General features: G+C 42.1%; 1 protein-coding gene and 1 long non-coding RNA gene across 7 annotated transcripts in view; one reads left to right on the forward strand and one right to left on the reverse strand.

Moving 5' to 3' along the window:
* The window catches only part of GNAS (GNAS complex locus), a 172,064-nt gene that overhangs the window by 12,570 nt on the left and 136,583 nt on the right, over window positions 1–22,911 (reverse strand). The gene's annotated exons all lie outside the window — the stretch shown is intronic.
* Window positions 6,499–11,478, forward strand: LOC309373230. The gene is made up of 2 exons (XR_014169879.1): window positions 6,499–6,704; window positions 10,690–11,478. It is a non-coding gene; the product is annotated as an uncharacterized lncRNA (long non-coding RNA).

The raw sequence follows: 22,911 nt of genomic DNA on the forward strand, positions 1-22,911 counted from the left end.
CTCCCAGATGTGGTTGGACTCCTATTCCCATGTTATGCATGCTAATAATGATGCATAACGATAATCGTAATGTATAACTCAAGTATAGAATATTCACATACATGTGACTTAAAAAACAGCAACAAAGTAAATGGAACTCGGAAGGCAAACGAAATGAAAAATAAAAATGTATGCGTGGGGAGAAAGATGAAACCATTAAGGTTAAATAGGGCTTTATAAGCTTAGGAAAGAAACTGCCTTGGTGGTTGCAATATGGGACTTCTAAAATGAGTAATTCTAGGTGCATAACCAAAGGAACAAAGTCATACTAAACACACACACACACACGTGAGAATTAATATAATTCTTTGTCTTAAGAGGAAATAGTCCTTCACAAGATTTGAAATTAGCCCACGAAACTGATAACATCATATTACAGTGAGCAGTACCATTACTCACTTTTTAAAGGATTTCCAGAGAGAACTAAAGTCTATTGCATGCTATTAGCTAGGATAGTTAAAATCCCACTCCTTATAATCAGAGGCAGGATTTGTTTAGATGTAATTCTAAACCACGGTTTAGTATTATGTAAGCAAGTCTACTCAAATCTTGGGCTTGTGTCTCCCCTTCCACTTGCCAGGAGGAGGCGACTGAAAACACTCTGCGTCCTGTTTTAAACAAGTTTTTAAACGATGGTTTGATCCTGACTTTTTTTTAACCAAGCAGCTGAAACTAACAAGGGCTTGGGTGTAATGTTCTAATCATCAGAGGCTAAAATCAAAAGCAGCAACTTTCAATCTCCTCCTTTGGAACTGATCTGAGTGGGAGGATGGGAGAGGAGCCTGGGGCTTGAGAATAATTGTATCCCAAAAGACTCACATGTGTCAATATCAGTAGAAAGAATGCTGGACAGAATCAGCAGATAGGACCACTTGCCTAACCCAATTTAGTAATTCTTGGGCTCCTTATGTAGCCTGTCCCAGTGGCTCTAATGGATCTCCGTAACAAAAGATTCCTACTTACACGTGGAGATGACATTAAAATAAAGACTTGAAATCAAATTACAATTTACAATGAATTGCCTTAAAATTATGTACCATTTCAGAAGAGGGGGGAAAGGTAGGAGTCAGAACTATACATACTCAAATTCACAGAACAAAACTGCTTTCATTGGATTGTGTTTTGAGACAATACCACTACGTAAAAGATGGAGACGTCACAGAAAACCTGGGCCATTTATCCACATACTGCCTTTCTCAGATTCACCTTAAATCTGTTCCTGACCTCTTCTTCCACGACAGCAATGTTGAACAATGAGCTTTAAAAAATTCGACTACGAACACAAGTGGGGAAATTCTTCTCTTCCTTCACATTCGCCTCATATTAGATGTCAAAAGCAACTTCTAAAACTTGCAATGTCTTCGTGTCTCACGTGATTAAGCAGAGTATTATATTTACCCTGTATCTGAATACTTGGTTGATAACATTAGTTTTTTAGGGTATTACACTGATATTCTTGACAACTGAATCCTTCTCTCTGCGATGTAGGAACGGAACACACTGCAGAAATACAAATTATTTCTTCTCATTTAATTAGCCAATGTGTCTTACTATCTGTTCCAACTAGCGATGGGTAGGCTCTCTACGACTCACATCAGACTGCCTCAAAATAAGGCAAGCTAATTCTCCCCAAATTAAGCAGCAGCTTGGCTGATTTCTGAACCAATCTGAAACAGTTTCCAGCTAGAGTTAACAGAGGCTTGCACTCCTCAGAACGTAAACCCCATGTAAATTGGGAGTTGCCCGTGTAACACCTTATGTATGGGATCTACACTGACTACCAACCTGCTACTGGGCCAAATTCTAGCTTTTCATACTAACATAAAGGGGCCTATACAGCTTGAGACCAGGCTATTTGAGAGACCACCTTTATCCCTTACATAATCTGTAGTTCACTACATTCTGCAAGGGAGTCTTTCCTTGGAATTCCTAAAATATGAAAAGCTGACTCCGTAGCAACTTGGGGCAGAGCTTTCAGTGGGATCAATCATCTTCTGTGGACCAGTGTCCCTGCTGAGGTACAACAGTCCCCCACTATCCGTAGTTACTGGAAACAACTGAAGACATTCTGGTTTTAAGAAGCTTTTGCAGAAGATTAGGGGGCAGGGGAGAACAGCTTCTGTGTTTATAAGGATTGTTTTTAAACCTACCTTTGGTCATTTTTAAATTTATGGTTATAAAGCAACTGGAAATGTATATGAAGGCAGACTTATAAATTAACAAAATGTTATACATATTACACATTTTATAGACACACACACACACACGGGACACTCTGAATTCAAGCAAGATCTCCAGTGAGTGAGATCCACCATAAAAGTGCACTAGCAGCAAAAATTAAAAGAAATTCTCAAGTGACAGGGGCTTTTGAGATGGCTGGGTTAGGTTATTATTTTTATAAAGTGTGGAGGTACACCAACAAATGACAACACGCTGTGCTAAATGCATGGTAATTATTATGGACTCCAAACTGTAGTCTTTAAATCATGATGTCAATGTATATTTCAGGAGGAGGCTATGGGCACCGGAAGTCATGCTAACTCAGGAGTGCAATCCGTGTTGGCCTCAGGTTTTCCACACGATAATAAAAGTTTCATTTTTACAGTAAATGCCCAGAAACGTTGTTCTTATTTCCCTACTCAGTGCCATTGGTTTTGGACATGCTGACACGGTTAGAAAACGAAAAGAGATTTCCAAATATTGAAGCAGAAAAACACACACACCACGCAACTGTCTTGCTGTTGTTTATGCAGACTATTTTTAGGCCTGTGATTTCCTTGAAAAACACCAGTGACAGAGGAGAGGCAGCACTAGAACACTTTACAGGAGATGGACTCCAATGGCTACATGCACGGTGGGTAGAAGAAGTCTGGATGCTATAAAAAATTCATTCTGCCCAAAATATAACAACCACCATTCAAAAACAGAACTCATTCCGACAGAGGAAAGCCTGACATTGTATGATAGTTGCTAGACAAGCTCACATCCTCTCCAAATGCAGTATTTATGCTTAAAGGGAGGGGGGGAGGAAAAAGAGGAGCACATATTAAGCTAAACTCCAAGAGCCCTAAACTCTGTACAATGTCTGGGTAAGTGTCCTAAAGGCCAAAGGAAGGGGCAACTATACTTTTTAGGGTTTTCAAAAAAGCAGTAAGCTCCCTGAGAAACTTTCTGGATATGCCATATAGAATGCTCAAATGAAATTCTCAGATGAAACAAACTTCTGTTATTAGTACTAGGGATCCCAGGGCACTCTAATATTGTCTTGGATTGACACAGAATAGTAAACCACAATTAAAAAAAACCACCCAAGTGTTGTTTGTCTCAATCCAGCCCAGCTGGATTGTTTTCTGGGAATCAACCACCATGGTTTGCTTTTAACTTATGAACCACAGGCTTGTTTAAGCTATGGTTTTACATTGTGTACAAATTTGACAGTCTTGCTTAACCATGGTTTATCTGGGCAACCTATCTGAGATGCTCGCTAAACTATAGAGGCATGAGACATCAGCAGTGGGAAAACGAAGTGCCCCCCTCCATTCTCTTCTAGGAGAAATTTGTATGTTGCTTTAAGACTCCCTGAAGGTGAGGAATAGTGACAAGACAGCCTATTATATTGTGTGATTTAGCTTCATTTAATTTAGGATTCTGTCTTTCCACAGAAAGTAGAGGGAAAGGACAACTTATCACTAGGCACATACTTCTCTGCAGCCAAGACAGCTGATGTGAAACCAGGAGAGGTTTATATCTTGCAAAGCTTTCACAACGGCTGAGAACTAAATCTGACTTTTACACATTTCTTTTGATACTGTAAGCATTTATTTGGTGCCTGCCTCGATTAATTCAATGGCATAAGATGGATTGTAGGAACGTGATACCCCTTTGTATTTCCCCCCTATATATACAGTGGAAAAAATTGGGAGGGGTTGCTTCTAAGACAACCATAAATATATCTTTAAATGTCTCAAGAGTGCAAGAGCTAAAATTAAAAGCTAACCCTCTCCCCCCAACATTCACCAACTTTTAGATTACAAGAGCTTCTTCTTCTTTAGTAACTTTGGCACATGCAGGTGCTCCAGCATACATTGGCAATCACAGTTTGTGTTCATGTTTTAAGCATCTGAATCAGTGACTGCGCACTGCTGCACCAGAAAAAGACCGACTATGGAAATATTAACATGCAGCTCCCAAAGCAAAAGATTTGTCCATTTACCCAACCGGAAAAGAATCAAAAGGAGTCATTAAAAACATAAATAAATCCAGTGCTCCTGCCATTTATTAGCTCTACTCGTTAGGAGAAAAAAAACCCCAAGCCCCTCTCCTTTAAGTATTAATTCACTTTACATGAACTAAAAAAAAGGGGGGGGGGAGGAAGGAAGGAAGGAAGGAAGGAAGGAAGGAAGGAAGGAAGGAAGGAAGGAAAAAGAGTACCAGTAATCTTGCCTTCTGAGAAATAGTCATTTGAATATTTAGTTGGTGTGAACTAATGTGAGGTTGACATACACATATAAATACTCAATCTCAAATCTCAATCTCAAAAATAAAATACTTTTTGTTTTGGGCTGATATACCAAAATAATAATAAGAATAAGAATAATCTTAAAACAAGATGATGTTTAAGATTGAAGAGAAAGGAAGAGAAAGCCAGTTGTACTTATAGCAACACCATCTATGGGAATATGAATGATCTTTCCTTCTAGACTTCGGACATTTCTGTATCTTTTCTCTATACCATGTTATGCCGGAAGTACTTCTGTACAAATTCCAAGTTTATTTTCAAACTGCACATAAAAAAACACGTACTTTTGGGTTTCCCATTTTCTTTAAGCACAATGAGCATTTGAATTTCTTTTCCAAAGGGACAATTATGTTCCTAAGTTCTTCCCTACTAAGGATCGGGGCAAATCTGCCATTTCAAGTTAAAAATGTGGACACGTGGTGAGTCCACAAGAGCAGAGAATGGAATTATCATTTTCAGTCTCTTCTTAAACTTCTGGTTTTACCTCCTTACTTTAACAAGATATGCTCACATTTAATTGTCATAAAACATGCATAAGTAAAAATGTTCTGTTTCTTTATGTGAACATCAAAGAATTAACAAATTTAAAACTCACCCACTGAAAAGTAAAATTAGACAAATCTTGCCAGCAAAGGACTGTCTGCCTCAATGAAAGGGGGAGGTTATGCCAAAAACAAGATACTTAAAAATGTAAACTGAATTTAGAATAAACAACATTGTGCCCTCCTCTCTGGACTAAATAATCCCATTTAGATTCTAAGAACCAGACAAAATTAATGCAAAAAGCAAGGAACCAAAAGCAACTTTTTTCCTGACACTATTTTAAGCACTGCAATCTATTTTTTCAACCATCTATGTATACAACAGCCCTATGAGGGAGAGGCATGTATTATATATTCATATTGCAGTGTGTGCATGAAGAAAGAGACTACGTATGCTATGACTGAAAGAATGGTTTGCTTACAGGCTTATCAGTTTATGCCTGAAGTGAGATTTGAACAGAAAACTTCCCAACTCACTGTCTTAGCCACTATACATCTATGCAAACTCTGTTTAAAATATTAGAAAGAATTATAAATTCTCAACCCCCCCAAAGCTGCCATTTGTCTGCAGAAATAAAACCACACCTTTCAGCTCAAATGATAAAAATGATGGATGTTTCATGCTTAAAAGTGCTAACAACTGAAGTGCATATGTTAACTTCGAAAGCAGTTTCGAATAAAAGCACTGTGCTGAAAGGTCCATCTCTGAATAAAGTTACACACATGAAACACATTTTGGAGTTTGTGGGAGAAACAGCAAACGTGGGTGCAACATAAAAACAGCTTTCACAACGGGATTAGCTTTAATTACAGAATAACTCCAGCCACTTGGGAGGTGGAGAAGGACCCCTGGTCAAAATTTCAAACAAATAATGAAAACGCAGTGAAATATGATTCAATATACCGTATTTAGTATCGTCTTGTGTTAATCTTTTTTTTTGCAGTTCCTTATATGGTGTGTGAATTCAAAAGAGCATTTTTAAAATTATTAATAATAATAATACAAAATTAAAACGACAGAATATGAAGACCACAGCTATCGCAGAAAATTATTGTGCTGCATTACACTACTTTCAGAAAGAAAATAAGAACCCTTCCTTGACAAACAAAACAAAACAAAACAAAAACCCAGCGTGGCTATGCTTTACTAGCCCTTTCTCAAATACATAATTAAAAACGCAAGCGTGCAAAATGTAGTGGAGGCTGCAAGAATTGTGTTTAGTTACTGTGGGAGAGTAAGCTCTACGCCGTTCGCAAATTGCTGGGGCCCTACAGGACAGACAGACAGACTGGCAGGCAGGCAAGAAGAGAAAAGGAAAGTCTATTTAAAGAAACTGTAGATGTCTTTTTTCTTTTTCTGCCTGTCTAAAGTTAGTCTGGCTTAGAGGATGCACTAACCCTCCCAATCAGTTTTACATTACAGCACAAGTCCAGAAATAGCTCCCAGCCGCCTTGGCCTCTAGCACGGTTGTCATGACAATGGAACCACAGTTCTATAAATAGATCATCAGCACCAAATCTTGTGAGACACATCTGGAATGGGGCCAGCCTAGCCCCAGCTTGACAAATAAAAATAGGCACAGGCAGTTGGAGAGGCTGGAAAGGTACAATACATCTCTCAACTTGTACACAAAGACAATCAGAGCTGGGCAGGGAAATAACTCTGATTGCTTTTTAATGCAGGATTGGTTTTATGGTAGGGTTATAAAAACACGAAGGCTACATTATTCATACAAAAGCTGCAGTTATGTGTTTACGCTGATTTTTTTCCATTCCCTCCTGCAGTCTGTGGCAAACCATGTCATTTCAAAGCTCTTAACAGTATAATTTCTTGCCTGCCTATGAAGGAGAGAAAGCAAACTCTCTCTCTCTCTCTCTCTCTCTCTCTCTCTCTCTCTCTCTCTCTCTCTCTCTCTTACACACACACACACACACACACACAGACACGGAAAACCAGGTTGTTCTTCAAGTTTTCTTAATATTTTGGACTGGGTCCAGTACATTTCGCTGCTTGCAGGACACCAACCTCATTGTTTTAAAAGACGGCAGGGATGTGGGCGAATGGTAACAACCTTCTACGCAGCAAGGGCTCCCAGGGAACCATGTTACTGTTTTGTGTTAGCACTTTTAAAAATCCAAACCCGTTAAAAGCGATTTCTGTTCTGTTTAGAAAAGAAAAGGCTCCATGTCTTCTTGCCAAATGGCAAACGATCCATATCTGCGCTTGCTCAGGAATTATAAAATGGGAAACTTGATTATTGAATTGACTTTTTGTGCCTACTTGAAATGGTTTAAAACCCAATCCGTTTGGGTGGTGAAACACACAACCTCACAACGAAGCAGATTCTTAAGCCATTTTAAAGACTCTGAAGATACCTTTAAGGACAAAAGACCTCTCAAGGAGGCTTGCAGTGCCTTTGCACATTAAAAACATTAATAAAAAGAAGTTAAACTGAAACTAAGGGTTGTATTCAACTATGTATGTTCATAGAACACTTCTGCGAGCGCAACAAAACTTCCCCTCCCCTCTCTCCCCCAAATATACTCCAGAGGTTTTGGGGAATGCCTAGAACGGCTCTGGAGTTTGCACACGTTGAGAGGAGCAGTTCCACTGCACTCATGGAAGTCATTCCACATGCTCAGCAATTTAGTTGGCTACAGTGGCGTAGCGTGGGTTGTCAGCACCCGGGGCAAGGCAAGTAATTTGCGCCCCCTAACCCGTGGATTTGCGCCCCCTAACCCGTGGATTTGCGCCCCCTAACCCTAACCCTCAGGTGTTGCGCCCGGTGCGGCCGCCCCCCCGCCCCCATGCTACGCCACTGGTTGGCTACAAACCCTCAACATATGCATTAGAAACACAGTACTCAATGTGGCTGACACAGATCTAGGCCTCTTTAAGCATTAAAACCCAGGTAATGAATGCACAATTCCACCCTTTTGCCACAGTTTGCACTGACTTGCACAAGTCGAAAGACAATGAAAATGGTGATGGAGAGTGGCAGAGCTAGTGCTCTTCTCCCCATTGTCCTCTTACATGTTTAATTTCTCATATTTATGTCCGAAGAGGGGTACTACAGATGGCAAACATTTAGCACGGTGCAACATGCATAAGCTCGCCCTGTTATGCCCTGTACTCTTCCAGGTTCAAAACGGCCTGCGTGTCAGCAGACTGGCAGAAAATGGTCACCACCTGTACGACTCTTTTAACAATGAAACATCATCCAGAAAGAAGCTGGGCCTCCTGTGTGTTTATATGCACAACAGCCCAGGTAACCATGAATGAAAATTAATATAATGGATATATAACATTTAATATAAGTATTACCTTATTTTGCTTCTGCTTATCATACAAGCAGGTGGCTTTGTGGGTTAAACCACAGAGCCTAGGGCTTGCCGATTAGAAGGTCGGCTGTTCGAATCCCCACGACGGGGTGAGCTCCCGTTGTTTGGTCCCAGCTCCTGCCCACCTAGCAGTTTGAAAGCACGTCAAAGTGCAAGTAGATAAATAGGTACTGCTCCAGCGGAAAGATAAATTGCGTTTCCGTGCGCTGCTCTGGTTTGCCAGAAGCGGCTTAGTCATGCTGGCCACATGACCCGGAAGCTGTCTGTGGACAAACGCCGGCTCCCTCAGCCTACAGAGCGAGATGAGCGCGTAACCCCAGAGTCGTCTGTGACTGGACCTAACGGTCAGGGGTACCTTTACCTTATACAAGCAGACTTAAAAGTTAAAAGCTTGATTCATATAATTAGCCAATGAATTGTCTATTTTGAAGAAAGTGATCAGTCAATTTATACGACATCCGTTGAAAGGGTAGAAAATGCAGTGAGATTATGCTGGCATGTAAGCTTGCCTATGTTCATGGTTGTCCAAGCTGAAAATTTTATGCCTATTGAAATTGCAATGATAAATCTTTCTGAGTTCTTCTATATAAGCTCCTTGCCATTTCTCTTATGACTTTGATTGAAAAATGGCATAATTTGCAAATGGCACTGATTCAGGTTGTGATCAACGAGAACAGTTACAATTAGGCTGCTCTTTTAGCTATTGCTGTGAAGTACTGAGCAACCCAGAATATAAAGCTTAAGAATACTTGTTGAAAACACAGTTGGGAATGTAGATGGAATGAAACTAATGCAACTGTAATAAGCATCTGAACAAGAATAAAAACTGCCCAAAAGGAACTAATACAGGCATTCAACGCAAACTGCACCATCAGCCCACAGGATTCCTTTAGGTCCCTACATGGATAGTTTCATTTTGAAAAATTGTAGAGTAAGCTTCCTACAGAGTCAAATCTATATGCAGGCCTTCATCCCCCCCCACCCCCCGCCGTGCAAAACAACCACATACAATTTTGTCTGCTTGCAATCTGAACAATGTATATTTCAGAAAGTAGCTGCTTGCATATAAATACCCTGGAAAATTTTACACTGCAACATACTGGTTACATTCAGAATTTCCATTCGTTTGTGTTGAAGCGAGGCTTACATGCCCCTGTGCCAAGGGTTTAAGGATGAAAAACCAATGCCAAGCTCTATTTAGAAAAAGAACTATACAGTTATAGCAAGCATTTTAGAGAATTTCTTCAGAGAATTTCCTCCTGCAAACAAAAGCTGTTCACTGGCTTTGCATGTGGAAAAATGCAAAAGCAGGAGAAAATCCTGTACGTCCACAATTTTATGTATGTTCTGGCAGCTGGTAGTAACCATTTAGAATAGACCAAAATGGTCCTCTGAAGGTCTTATACACTAGCTGTAAGAGGACTTCAGAAGCATTTATGCATCAACTAAAACTGGCTTTTCTGAACTTCCAGGCTACTCTCCCTCCCTCTCCTTCTCCCCCTTTGCATCAAATAGCAATGGGCATGACTCTGTCATACATTTCAGAATTGCAACTTTGAAACATCACATTTCTTGCAGCTTGTGTGCGCGCTGATACAACCAGCAGCCTTCCTCCATCCAAAAGGTCTGCTCACTTAACCAGAAAGTTATTTAACAGATGCAAGCTCACAGCATACAGGCATGAGGCAAACTATATGAATCTGATTACCGGGCATATTTGGATTCTGGGAAGACTCCTATCAGGGGCATCAGCGCCTGGGGGCCAAGCGCTTTTGCCCCCCTCCCATGTTTTTGGGGTATCCCTCCCCCCCCATGTCCAAAAAGTGCAGAGGCCAAATTTGACAGGTAGGCAGGGCTGTCCTCCTTGAGGATACATGCTGAATGGTATTGCATGCTGCTGAGAGATAAAGGTAAATCAACGGGGCTGCACTCCCCCCGCCAATCTCTCTCCTGATAAAGGTAATCAATCAGGGTGACCAAGGCTGATTCAGTCCAGGCCTGAAGCCAGACTAAGCAATCCTTCTCATGCAGGGATGTCTGCAGTTAGACTGCCACTGCTGCCTCTCACCACAAAAAAGAGGCGCTGCTTGTTCAATGTTTAAGCAAAGGTTTGATGGCCAATCCCAATTCTATGATTCTGTTATGAGCAGGGACTGCAGTGTTTTAAAGAGAATATTGGTAACACAGATGGGACAATCCATCTTGCCTTGCATTTTACACAAAAACCTTTCTTATCTTCTTTTTCAGACTTCCGTGCTTTTCAAAAAATTCCATGGAATTTTTTACTTGAGATGCAGAGAAATGCAAATGAACGTCTTGTGCAACAGGGCTTTACTGCTTCCCACTGCAACCCAACTGTGTTCACAAAAAGCTACCCCTGAAAGTGGGTACATCTGAGAAATAAGGACTTCTGTACCAATATGCAGCATGCTTCGTAAAACAGGGATAAGGAGATTGTATCTTTGCTATGCTTGGCAAATGTTCTCACCATCAAAAGATGAAAACAAAGCATTAATCTTGAAACTGTAGAGTTCTGCAGTTTCAGATGATGTCTTAAGGAAAACCAGCATAGTGTTCTCCACACACTTAACTGGGCATCAGAGTATTTAACTTCAGCATAATTAGCAATCTCTTAAATGAGGCCAAATAGCAGAGCATGTGCAAACCACCAAAGTAATTGAAAAGGTGAAATGGACTCTAGTTGCTACAGTAACATACAAAGAACAGTTAGAGTTGCTAGCCTATTTTTAGCCCTTTCTCTTTTGCCAAGAAAACGGAAGCCTGATGAAAAATAGTTTTAGTGACAGATGCAATATTTTTCACATTAAATTACTAAATATAGTATCTCTCAAGTCACATTCAAAAATGGGAAATATAGTTAATGCAATTCAGAGGACTGCATATGAGGGTATGCAGTAGACACTGTACTGGGAAAGCAACCAATGGCTATTATCATAAAGTTGGCTGCAAGCCATTTCTATCTTCTATCTGTAATAAATTTATTTTGCTTGCGCCATCCTATGGCCATTCTGACCAGCTCTGTTGTCAGTTCTCTGTTGTGAATGAGGCTCTTTAGTTAAATGATGAACGTGCTGACAAATAAATAAGAAATATCTAGGCAGTATCGGAAAATTGTGTATTTTATTTTCCATGAAAAGAACACCGCTGGCCCACAGGCAAACCTCTCTAGAAACTAAAATAGTCATACAGTGGTGCCTCGCAAGACGAAATTAATTCGTTCCGCAAGTCTCTTCGTCTTGCGGTTTTTTCGTCTTGCGATGCACGGTTTCCCATAGGAATGCATTGAAAATCAATTAATGCGTTCCTAGGGAAACCGCCTTCAGACCAGGTCCGGGGACAGTCTGTCCCCGGACCTCTTCTGAAGGCTGGGGGGCGCGGGCTTCGCAGCAGCGCTACGAAGCCTGGCGGCTGGGGCAGGTGTTCCCGCCCCCCCCTGCTTCGGAGCAGCGTTCCGAAGCGGGGTGGCTGGGGCAGGTGTTCCCGCCCCCCCGCCCGGCTTCGCAGCAGCGCTACGAAGCCCGGCGGCTGGGGCAGGTGTTCCCGCCCCCCCACCCCGCTTCGGAGCAGCGTTCCGAAGCGGGGTGGCTGGGGCAGGTGTTCCCGCCCCCCGCCCGGCTTCGCAGCAGCGCTACGAAGCCCGGCGGCTGGGGCAGGTGTTCCCGCCCCCCCACCCCGCTTCGGAGCAGCGTTCCGAAGCGGGGTGGCTGGGGCAGGTGTTCCCGCCCCCCCGCCCGGCTTCGCAGCAGCGCTACAAAGCCCGGCGGCTGGGGCAGGTGTTCCCGCCCCCCCACCCCGCTTCGGAGCAGCGTTCCGAAGCGGGGTGGCTGGGGCAGGTGTTCCCGCCCCCCCGCCCGGCTTCGCAGCAGCGCTACGAAGCCCGGCGGCTGGGGCAGGTGTTCCCGCCCCCCCTACTTCGGAGCAGCGTTCCGAAGCGGGGTGGCTGGGGCAGGTGTTCCCGCCCCCCCGCCCGGCTTCGCAGCAGCGCTACGAAGCCCAGCGGCTGGGGCAGGTGTCCGGGATCTCTTTTGAAGCAAGCGGCTGCGGAGAGACGCGATCTCCCCGCAGCCGCTTGCTTCAAAAGAGGTCCGGGATCTCTTTTGAAGCAAGCGGCTGCGAAGAGACGCGATCTCCCCGCAGCCGCTTGCTTCAAAAGAGGTCCGGGATCTCTTTTGAAGCAAGCGGCTGCGGAGAGACGCGATCTCCCCGCAGCCGCTTGCTTCAAAAGAGGTCCGGGATCTCTTTTGAAGCAAGCGGCTGCGGAGAGACGCGATCTCCCCGCAGCCGCTTGCTTCAAAAGAGGTCCGGGATCTCTTTTGAAGCAAGCGGCTGCGGAGAGACGCGATCTCCCCGCAGCCGCTTGCTTCAAAAGAGGTCCGGGGGCAGCGGGAAGAGCTGCCCCCGGACCTCTTTTGAAGCAAGGGGCGGTGGGGAGAAGCGATCTCCCCGCCGCCCCTTGCTTCAAAAGAGAAGACCCGCGGTCCCCGGGGCAAGCTTCGTTTTGCGAAGCAAGCCCATAGGGAAATTCGTCTTGCGAGGCAACTCGAAAACGAAAAAACCTTTCGTTTTGCGAGTTTTTCGTCTCGCGAGGCGTTCGTCTTGCGGGGTACCACTGTATTACTACAGTACACAATCTTTCCTGACACCAAGACTGACATAAATCTTAAAATTTTAATATTTAAGGCGAATTCAGATTGTTTTTATATTAACTGATAATATAAGGTTGTATGGACTGGTTAACATAATTACAATCTGAAAATTCTGTACATGCACAGTGAGCACTGAAGCATATAGTTGTAATTAAGATGTGCAATGATATGACTCTCCCCACACTTTCCAGTGTGTAAAGAATTACAGAAACAGAGTGCATCAGTATTATGTCCGTCTGCATACTGCTTATATGTGACATTCTGCGTATGGTACAGATCTGCTGCCCTGAAACACACGCAGAATTTCCAAATGGTACTTTTGTGTACTGGTCAGTTGTCAGCAAATCAATTATTTGCTGAAGTCATAGGCAACTGTATGCTAATATATAAAATAAAAAGCAACATTATTTGAAGGCGTTTGGCAAACCCATGAAAGGAATGCAATTAGGCCCACACCACACTAAGCAAAGTAGGGCATATAAAAAGTTAACCGCGCTGCTAAAGTTAATACTCAGATCCCATGGCCATGTGCTTTTTTCTTTTTAGTAACATGCAAAGATGTACATTAATAAAATTATGAACTAGAGCATCCCATTAAATAACTAGGTACAATAAAGGCCCCATTCACTGCAGAACTGGCAAGAGGAACACAAACTATATTTCCACAGGGCTGGGCGGCACTCAGCTTCTGAGACTCCTTTGTGCAATCAGCAGACAGTTAGAATGCTGAGAATTTAATAAACTCCTTTTAAAAAAAAAGTCTTGGAAATGCAGATATATATAGCAGACTTCCAATTTTCATGGCTGATGAATTGTTTGAACATGAAATGGCGAATATTTCTAATGCCACTCTCGGTGCACAATAGAAGCTAATTAGTATAGCTAACCGACATTCGTAGATTTATTTTTACCATGACATTGCTACCCAGTAGCAAGCAAGAATCCTAGCAGATCTTACTGGCTGGTCACCTTAAGCCTGTCCCCCCCCCCCCATTTTTCTGGATGTCATCTCTAAAAGAAGCTGACTTGCTTGGTGTCTGGTTCTAGCAAGCTAAACAGAAACTGCATTCCATACCGACTTCAACAGTTCTGCAAACATGTAATGTCAGCATTTGTAATACATGGAGCAGTATGGTCAATTAACTCCAGTTGTCAGGAATTCAAGCACATATGGTTTATATAGCAATTGTTTTCATTTCAGAAAACAACCCGTTTCATATAGGAGTTTTAATGCATGCCTGCGTAACATGCTAAAACACTAGCAGTCCAAGATGATGGAGGTATGCCCTCCTTTGATACCTCCTTTGATATGCCCTCCTACATGACCCAGAGCTGCATCTACTTCAGTTCCCCCTGCCCACCTCACCCCCACCAACTATAGCAGCCTTGCTTAAAAAAAAAAGCACTTTGCCGGATTGTTGCTTTGCAGCTTCTCATTTACACAAGCCCTTTCAAGGCAGGGGACCCTTTGCAGAGGATAAAATAACTTCAATGAGCAAGAGAAACAGAATCTATTCAGGGACAAGCACCTTCTAGATGCACATTCCAGGAAATAAGGCACTCAATGCTCACAGCTGCTTCTTGTACCCTATTTCAGGGACTTGAGTATAACCCATAAATGTGCAACTTGCTGTTCCCCACCCTCACCCTGCCACATGCAGCTTATTCGTTGTAATGTATCAACATAGAATTTTACACACCTGTTTTATATTCCTTAACAAAAACTTCCCACATCACATCACCTTTTGATAATTTAGTTATCCATTTTAAAAGATGGCTTAAAATGTCGTATTTCTAGTTGACTGGTAAGCACTTTGCACAAGCCTGCAACAACACTGCTTAGCAAACTGGCCCCATGGCAGCTGTTCTAAGGCAGTGTTGTTAGAGAAGCCTTTCCCAGCCTTGGGTTCCCAGATGTTGTTGGACTACCACTCCCATCATCCTGGACTGCTGACTATGGATGATGGGAGTTGTAGTCCAACAACACCTGGGAACCCAAGGTTGGGAAAGGCTGTGTTGGAGGAATGTACCCATGAGCCAAAACCAGCATGGCCAATTGTCAGGGATGATGTGAGTTGTAGTACAAAACTTCTGGAGGGCACTAGGTTGGGGAAGGCATATGATGTACCTTGTACACAGAACTATTTGAACTAAGCAATACTTCTGGCCCTTCAATGGCAAACCCTCATGGCATAACAGGGACATGAGGTAATTCACAACCCATGCACATCTAACTTGTGCACATTCAGTTTTATGTGCTTGGCATTTAAAAAATTAAATAAATAGAAAGAGTGCGGGCATTCAGGAAAAAAGACTTTGGCAACCCACTGAACCCAGGGTGTTTATTATTTATTATTATACACGATTTTGGCTTTAGGTGCTGTCCCCAGAATGTAACCCAGGGAAGTTGAGAGTCGCTTGTACAAAATATTATGCAACTGCTCAAAAACTAAACAAAGACATATGTTTAGTAGGTTCTAGAAGAGATACAGTGATATGAATAAGCAATGACATCTCATCGTTGTGGTTAGCATGATGGTTTTGTTGTTGCTTACTTGTATAGTCGTATCTACTGATACTCAACTTAGTGGCACAGCATCTATCAGATGGGGGAGTGTAAAATGGGCCATCCACAGACAAGGTAGAGGCTCCTGTATAAACAGGGGGTTCCCTAGATATCCAGACATATTATTTCATACACTAAAAAAAAAGGGGGGGGTGCTCTTTCAAGGACTCATTCTTACTGGTTTTCAGGGCAATTCAGCAAACTTTGCAGGAGGAGGAGGAAAGTGTAGGGAGAAGATTGGTTGTTCCAAGTCCCTAGCAACTTATAGTGTACTGGAGGGTAGGGATTATTGGTGGGGACGCATGCCACAAAGTTAAAAATGTAAGCTACAAGAGAAGGTAAGATGAAAGAAAAATGAGTGCATGCCCATTTCTTTTCCTTCTTGACAGGGCTTTGAGATACAACACAACATTTGTTGCTAGTCACCGTTTGTTCATTGCTACTGTTATATTGAAAACCCAATTAAAAATGCAAATTCTTAAATGTCAGCTGTTATGATTTCAGTTAGCAATTTATCTGCGTACAAATTGCTTAACACTGGCTGTTCCTTTAAATTCACATAAGTCAGTCGAAATACATAGATTTGATTAACTTTGTATGTTACAGAACTTGCTAGAGTCTCACGAACAAGCCTAATTTGTATTTGGTATTTCATGGAAGGTGACTGAGGTTTGAGTACTTTACCTCTGTACTGCTGACACACTTTTAGATTCCCCACAAGGGGGATCAAGTTCAGCAAAGTCACGTATTCCTGGAATTTTCCTCTTCCAAGTTTACCCATAATTATTTTCAATTTCTCGCTGACTGGAATTTCTTAAATCTCTGCCAGTGACTGTATTCTAACCATATACTTGAAACAATTGCCACAGAAAATTGCTTCCTAGAGAGCAATGGACCCAAATCAGATATCTTGTGAATTCAGACCAAACATGTAAATCCCCCTCCTCATTTTCAGGTTATAACTATGGTTTAGCATGATGTCGGGTCTGGTGTAATCTTAGTGACCACTGACCACCACTCGGAAGAGAGAGAGAGAGAGACTAAAAATCAAGCTCAGACTCCAGGTCTACTCTCTGGTAATTGGTTAAGCAGTTTTAGACTTCAAGGGAAACCACAGCAATTGCTGACTGGAAATGGGAGGGGGCTAAGGAGTTTGAGGGACATTCCAAATTATCAAACTATGGCTAGGCAATTTTTTTAAGTGATGAACATTGACGAAAGAGCATCATTTTAAAAATAAATAAATAAAGACATAAATAAATTTCCCTTTCTACTAACTGTTTGCTTTTTAAACAGAAAACATCATTTTTAGAGTATGTTAAGGAGTATTAGGGTTTTCTTGGTTTTGGTCAGTTATTACAATTTACTTGTCTACCCCCTGCTTCCTACAGACTCTTCCAAAGGTCTGAAAGTCCCACATTTGTATACAAATAATACTTGCACCAAAATCAGAACAAATCTTTATTGTTGCAGTTCATGAACGGCACTGGAAGTGAACTGTATTAGCCCTACAATCTAAATGTAGATTTAAGAAAACTCTTGCCTGGTGGTTTCCTTATAGAACAAAACTTTGCCCAAGATCTGGGGAAGTTTTATCTCGCAAGCACCAGAAGGACATCTGTGTCTATTGCATGAGACTGCTAACCACTACTAAGCCAAGGGCTTTTGCGAGAAGAAAGCATTCTCCACTACATGTCACCTTTACAAATATGGAACCCTTCCATTTCTGTGTTTTAACCAGGTATTTTACGAATGTATTTTGGGAAGTTGCCTGTGTTATTCTAATACCTTTCCTTTTTCTGTTCAAGGCCTCTTTCCTGCACAACGCAATGACAAGAAGCTAACAACAGCCTGCAAAGCCTGCTAACATCATGCATCAGAAATAGCAAACCCCAGCACCAGGCTAGGCTTTATTACAAAGTATTCAGAATCCGTGCCGAGTAAGCGGCAGATTTCTAAAAATAGTGTTGTCATATTTACTATGTTATTTGCTGCCTTTGAAAACAAATTAAAAAAACACACATCTATTTTAGAAAACCATTTTTCTAATACTGATGGCACTATGTGAAGTCAAGGTGGGTGAGAGAGCAGGTTCAAATGTCCCCCAAAACTCCAAATATTTTCCTATTATGTTGTTTGCATGATAATAATAATAATAATAATAATAATAATAATAATAATAATAATAATTTATTATTTATACCTCGCCCATCTGGCTGAGTTTCCCCAGCCACTCTGGGCGGCTCCTAATCAGTGTTAAAAACAGTACAGCATTACATATTAAAAACTTCCCTGAACAGGGCTGCCTTAAGATGTTTTCTGAATGTCAGGTAATTCTTTATCTCTTTGACATCTGATGGGAGGGCGTTCCACAGGGCGGGCGCCACTACCGAGAAGGCCCTCTGTCTGGTTCCCTGTAGCTGAGCATGAACTGCTCCAGGCCCCCTTTGTTTCCACATTGCAATTCCAGCCAATCACAATACATTCGTGCAAATAGCGAAACAGGTTTGGCTACACAACATCACTGAGGGTGGAGAAAGCCCTCATATTGCCCTCCCTCTGAATGGACAAGGATGAGGAAATGCCTTTGTCTGTTCCCTAGGCAACTGGTCCCTCCTGCCTTTCACTACTGTGCTTAGAAATTTAGCAGCCTCTAATGAGGGATGTTTTGCAAGTCCAAATATAACAGGTATTCAGGTAAAATATCAAACCATAATCCAGTGCTAAATGCTACTTTGACTAGTATACTCCCACTTGGAGGTGGCAATTCCTCACAGTTTGAGGCAAACCATAGTTTATATAAATATATAGTTTATAATATATATAAATAAGTATAATCTGGTATCAAGAAGAAATGGAAACTTCAGTGTCACAGGCCTAGTCCTGTGGAATGCTCTTCCAATAGAGATTCAGCAAGTGCCTTGAGTATCAACTTTAAAGTGTTTGCTGAAAACTTGATCATGCCTCCAGGCTTATGTAGACAATCAAGAAAAAATATATTCTGCTGCAACAGCCAGTGATCTGTGTTTATAGTTTTTATGTGTATATATTTGTTATAAACTAATTTAATATTTTTCTGAAATTGGAATATGTAAGTATTTTTGAATGAATGAAGGTTTGCACTGTATTGTTTGTATTTGCTCTGTAATCTAAGGCTAAAAATCCAGTTTTGAACCAGATTTACAGGGTAAATGCAAAACAGTCTGCTGGTTTGTGTGAACTGACAATCTATAGTTTGCTTCAAACTAGGAAAGAAAACAGTAAATTGTTGTCCATGAGCAGACAGAGGATGTGAGCTTGAGGGTCTCATATCCTGGTTTGCTAACCAGCGTTCGAATAAACTATACCACCTATAATTTCCTAGCTTCCCCTTAACACACACACCACTTAAAAAGAAATACATTAATTTGCTTTTCAGTCCTCTGGTAAGAAGGCCAATGTCAAATCCCATTTTTTTTAATTGTAAGAAATGTGCCTTTTTTCTAGATGTGTTATTTAGACATTTTAACACTATTTGTTTCAATACACACGTGAAGAAAGGCTTTTCTTATTGAAAGCTAGGTTTCAGATGTGGCTTAATTTCTAAATTATTTCTGGAAGGAGTGGGTCTGGAGGAATAATCCTTTGCTCAATGGAAGAGACAATTTGAAAATCTTTTGCCCAAAAGTCTTACACAACTGGGCATTGCCACCACCGATATTCTCCCCATGCCTTACAACTTCTCTAACAAGTAGCTGGTAAATTCTCACTAAACAATGCAGATGTATAATTACACAGGTGTATAATACCATCTGTATATGATGGAACTTCTGAAGGAAGTGGAACTACCAACAGGACCCCATCTGCTCAGGTATGTAGGGAAGAAGGTGGTCTTTCAGATATCTGAGGCCTCAGTCACTTACATGAAGTCCACAAGCCTCTTTATAGAGCTACAGTTCTTAACGAGTTTCCTGGGGAGAGGGCATGACTTTGTTAATATATTTATGATAGCATGGGGGAAAGTGAAGGTGAAAAAAGCCCAACTGCCTAGGACTCTTTTAACCTACAACTTGGGCTAATTCCATGTTTATCAATGATCTGAATAAATGACTTCACAGAGGCAGCAGATGAATTAGTTCAATCACATTTTGTTTAACTTGAATGTCAGGAGTGTACTTGTGGCCATTTTATGCACAATATTCCAACTATTTACTTTACACATGCCAAGTGACTGCCGTTTTAAGGAAACTCTAGTACCTTGGAGATAAAGGATTTAAATTCAGCCCAGTACACCAATGTGCATATATGATCAACAAATTCCAAAATAAATGCTCATAGCTGAACATAGTAACTAGGAATGCAAGGTAAAAGGCAGAATCTAAATATTTACACCCTAACAAACATTTAAACAGCGAAGTAATCTTACCATCAGGTTCTGTTTCAAGCACAAGTTTGAACATAAAATCAAAGACTTAGCATGTTAAATCTCAACTGAAGTATAAAAAGGATGAATGTGGTTAAGCTTTACAAGAGGGAATCAAAATGTTTTGTTTGTAGAATTATAACTTAAGACGTCCAGAGGTTGTATAGCTCTTCACTCAAGATATGGTGACAGTTAAAAGTGGTTAATACACATGTACAGTGGTATCTCCGGTTGTGGACGGGATCCGTTCCGGAGCTCTGGTCAGATACCGAGGTTTCAGTAACCGGAGAGACCACTTCTGCACCTGCGTGTGTGGTGAAACACTTCCGGATTTGCCGCTTTTGCAACCTGAAGTTTATGTTACCTGAGGGTAACGTAAGCTGAGGTGCTATTGTACTTGGTTGTAGTGCCAAGGCCCTAAATTAAGTTTAGGATAGTTTCCTAAAGTTTAGTTAAAACTATCTATTGTGCAAAGAACTTGACTGCAAGTTTTCTAAATGCACTGCTGAGTTTCACACAAAGGACTGTGCAAGCAGATGATTAGATGTTTGTGGTCCACAAACTCATACACACCTAGAGCCACACACATACTCACAGATGCATAAACACAAAATATTTGAACAGAAAACTGAAAGAATCCCAATTTGCTTTTGCCATCTAGCTTTTCATCGGCTGCTGCTGCTACATATGCACTCCCCTCTGTCTCCCGCCCTCCTACCAATGCTGCTGCTACTGTGTAAAAAAAGGATTCTGCAAAGTCTTGATTGATAGAGTTGTTCCGTGTCTGCTCAGCCACTTCTTGGGTTACCACTGTGACTGCTGGCAATAAAAGGCAAGCAGTACAGTTTGCTATACCAACACCACCAGCCTCCTGAGCCACCAGCTCCTCCCTTGAAACAGCAGAAGGCAAAAAAACCCAACAACACGTTGAGGCATTCTTGCAGGAAACAGCATGAGAATAAGCTCTCACACACTACTTCCAGCCCTTCCTGAAGTCGGAGGGGTGTGAAACAGCTTGCGAATGGCTTCCCTTGCCTTATTTCCTTTTCCACCCAGGTTGAAATGCAGGAAATGTTAACTGGGAGACATGCATAGAAAACCTTTGCACTAAAAACAACGAGGGCAACAAGTAGAATCACCAGGAAAATGATGAGAAATCTTGCGTGGCGAGGCCCGCAGTTCCCACAGAAATAAACACACAGACATGAATATGTTGGGTTAATGGGATAAATTAGGCCACAACTTTATTGGCTACAGATGTGAGCCGTTTGGCTTAGGCAATTGGGTGAAGCAAGACTATATCCTGACTCCTGCCTGTCTGCAGGAAGTCTCGAAAGGGTCAACCACCGATAGGGGGAGCCCTATGATACACATCAATTAAGAGCTCCCCCAGGGTCACCCATGGGGTCGTGGCATGGCCCCACCCCACACCCAGGCTTCGGACAGGAACCACACCCCCGGATCCCCTTAACGGGATACCCTTAGTGTGGAGGGACAGGTGCAGGCAACAACCTCCCCTCCCATAACAAGGTTTATCCAATGCCTAACTTTACAAAGTTGTGACGATTGCTACTAGGTAGGTGAAAACCAAGTGGCTGGTGCCAATTTGCCAAGTGGAAAAATTCCTACCCAGCCCCAACAACCAGGTGACCGACATTAGTCAAGGAATGAAAGAAATCGGGTGAGTGGGCTGGGAGATCTACTGAAGGAAACAAATGGAGGCTGCCCGCGCTGTGGTTTAAAGGGCAAGTGGCCACGTCCCCGGCTAACCCGATTGGTCAGCCGGGGGGCATGATGCGACTGGGTGTCCTAATGACGTGGGTTGCATTCCTCCGTCTACTACCGGGTCACTGTGAGGTCCTGGAACTCCTCCCGCAATGCAGCCCCCCCCCCCAAAGGAGAGCTGTCTTATTGCACAGGGAAGAAACTAGTTTTTGAATGTGTTAATGTAGGGACATTTGAGAGACACAGGGACATGAACTAAATCAGCCATGGAACACCATCAGAATAAAACACTAGCTTTCAGTGATTAAGTGTTTTGTTGTGTTCTTGAGGTTTGAGAATGGGGATCCTTTGCCAGGTCTCACAGTCTCGAAAGGCCAGGATATGCACATTTCAGCATTACGCTTGGACACCACAGGACTCTGTTATTGAACTGTCATGTGTTTGGTCCTCTGCATTCCCCTAAACCCAAGCCTACACCTCTACAATCACAAAAGTTTGATGCTACTCTAATGACACATTTTAATAAGTATATTACATTAGGACATGTTGTCAGCAGAAGAAGGCTTTCCCTTTATCTCCCCTCCTTTTATATGAGGCCCAAATGCGACTTCTAAAAAGAGTCTTCTTCTTTATGCTTCCCTAAAAGGATATTTAAAAGACAAGTAGTGCTGTGGCTTCCCGCCCTACTCCCAGAGCCCTCCTAGACAGCTGTGCCGATGAATCTCCCTCCCCAGTCAAGATCACACATCTTCTAAAAGCCAAAGTGAAAGTAACCAGTCTGGTAAGCCAGCTAAGGGGAAGGAAAATCACCCATTTCCCCCTCCCTCCAAGCTGCACACTTCTGCATGAGTTAGCAGGAAACACAGGAAAGCTGAATGCAAGCCGTCAGCTCAGCTTCCAAAAATGAACAAGGGTTATTCTGCACAGTAGCAGATTTAAAAGTGTACATTATGGCAAAGTGAGGGCTCTAATTAAAATTAGACTGAGACTGTAAGTCTTGGAATTCCTACCTCTGCTTGAAAAAAAGGGATTTCAAAAAGTCAAAGGTTAAAAAAAAAGTTATTTTGGCCTCTCTTTGTGTGTGCATTGCTGAGAGAAGAGTGCCAGCA

Source organism: Podarcis melisellensis, assembly GCF_964234715.1.
Source record: "Podarcis melisellensis genome assembly, chromosome: 6".
Taxonomy (NCBI): domain Eukaryota; kingdom Metazoa; phylum Chordata; class Lepidosauria; order Squamata; family Lacertidae; genus Podarcis; species Podarcis melisellensis.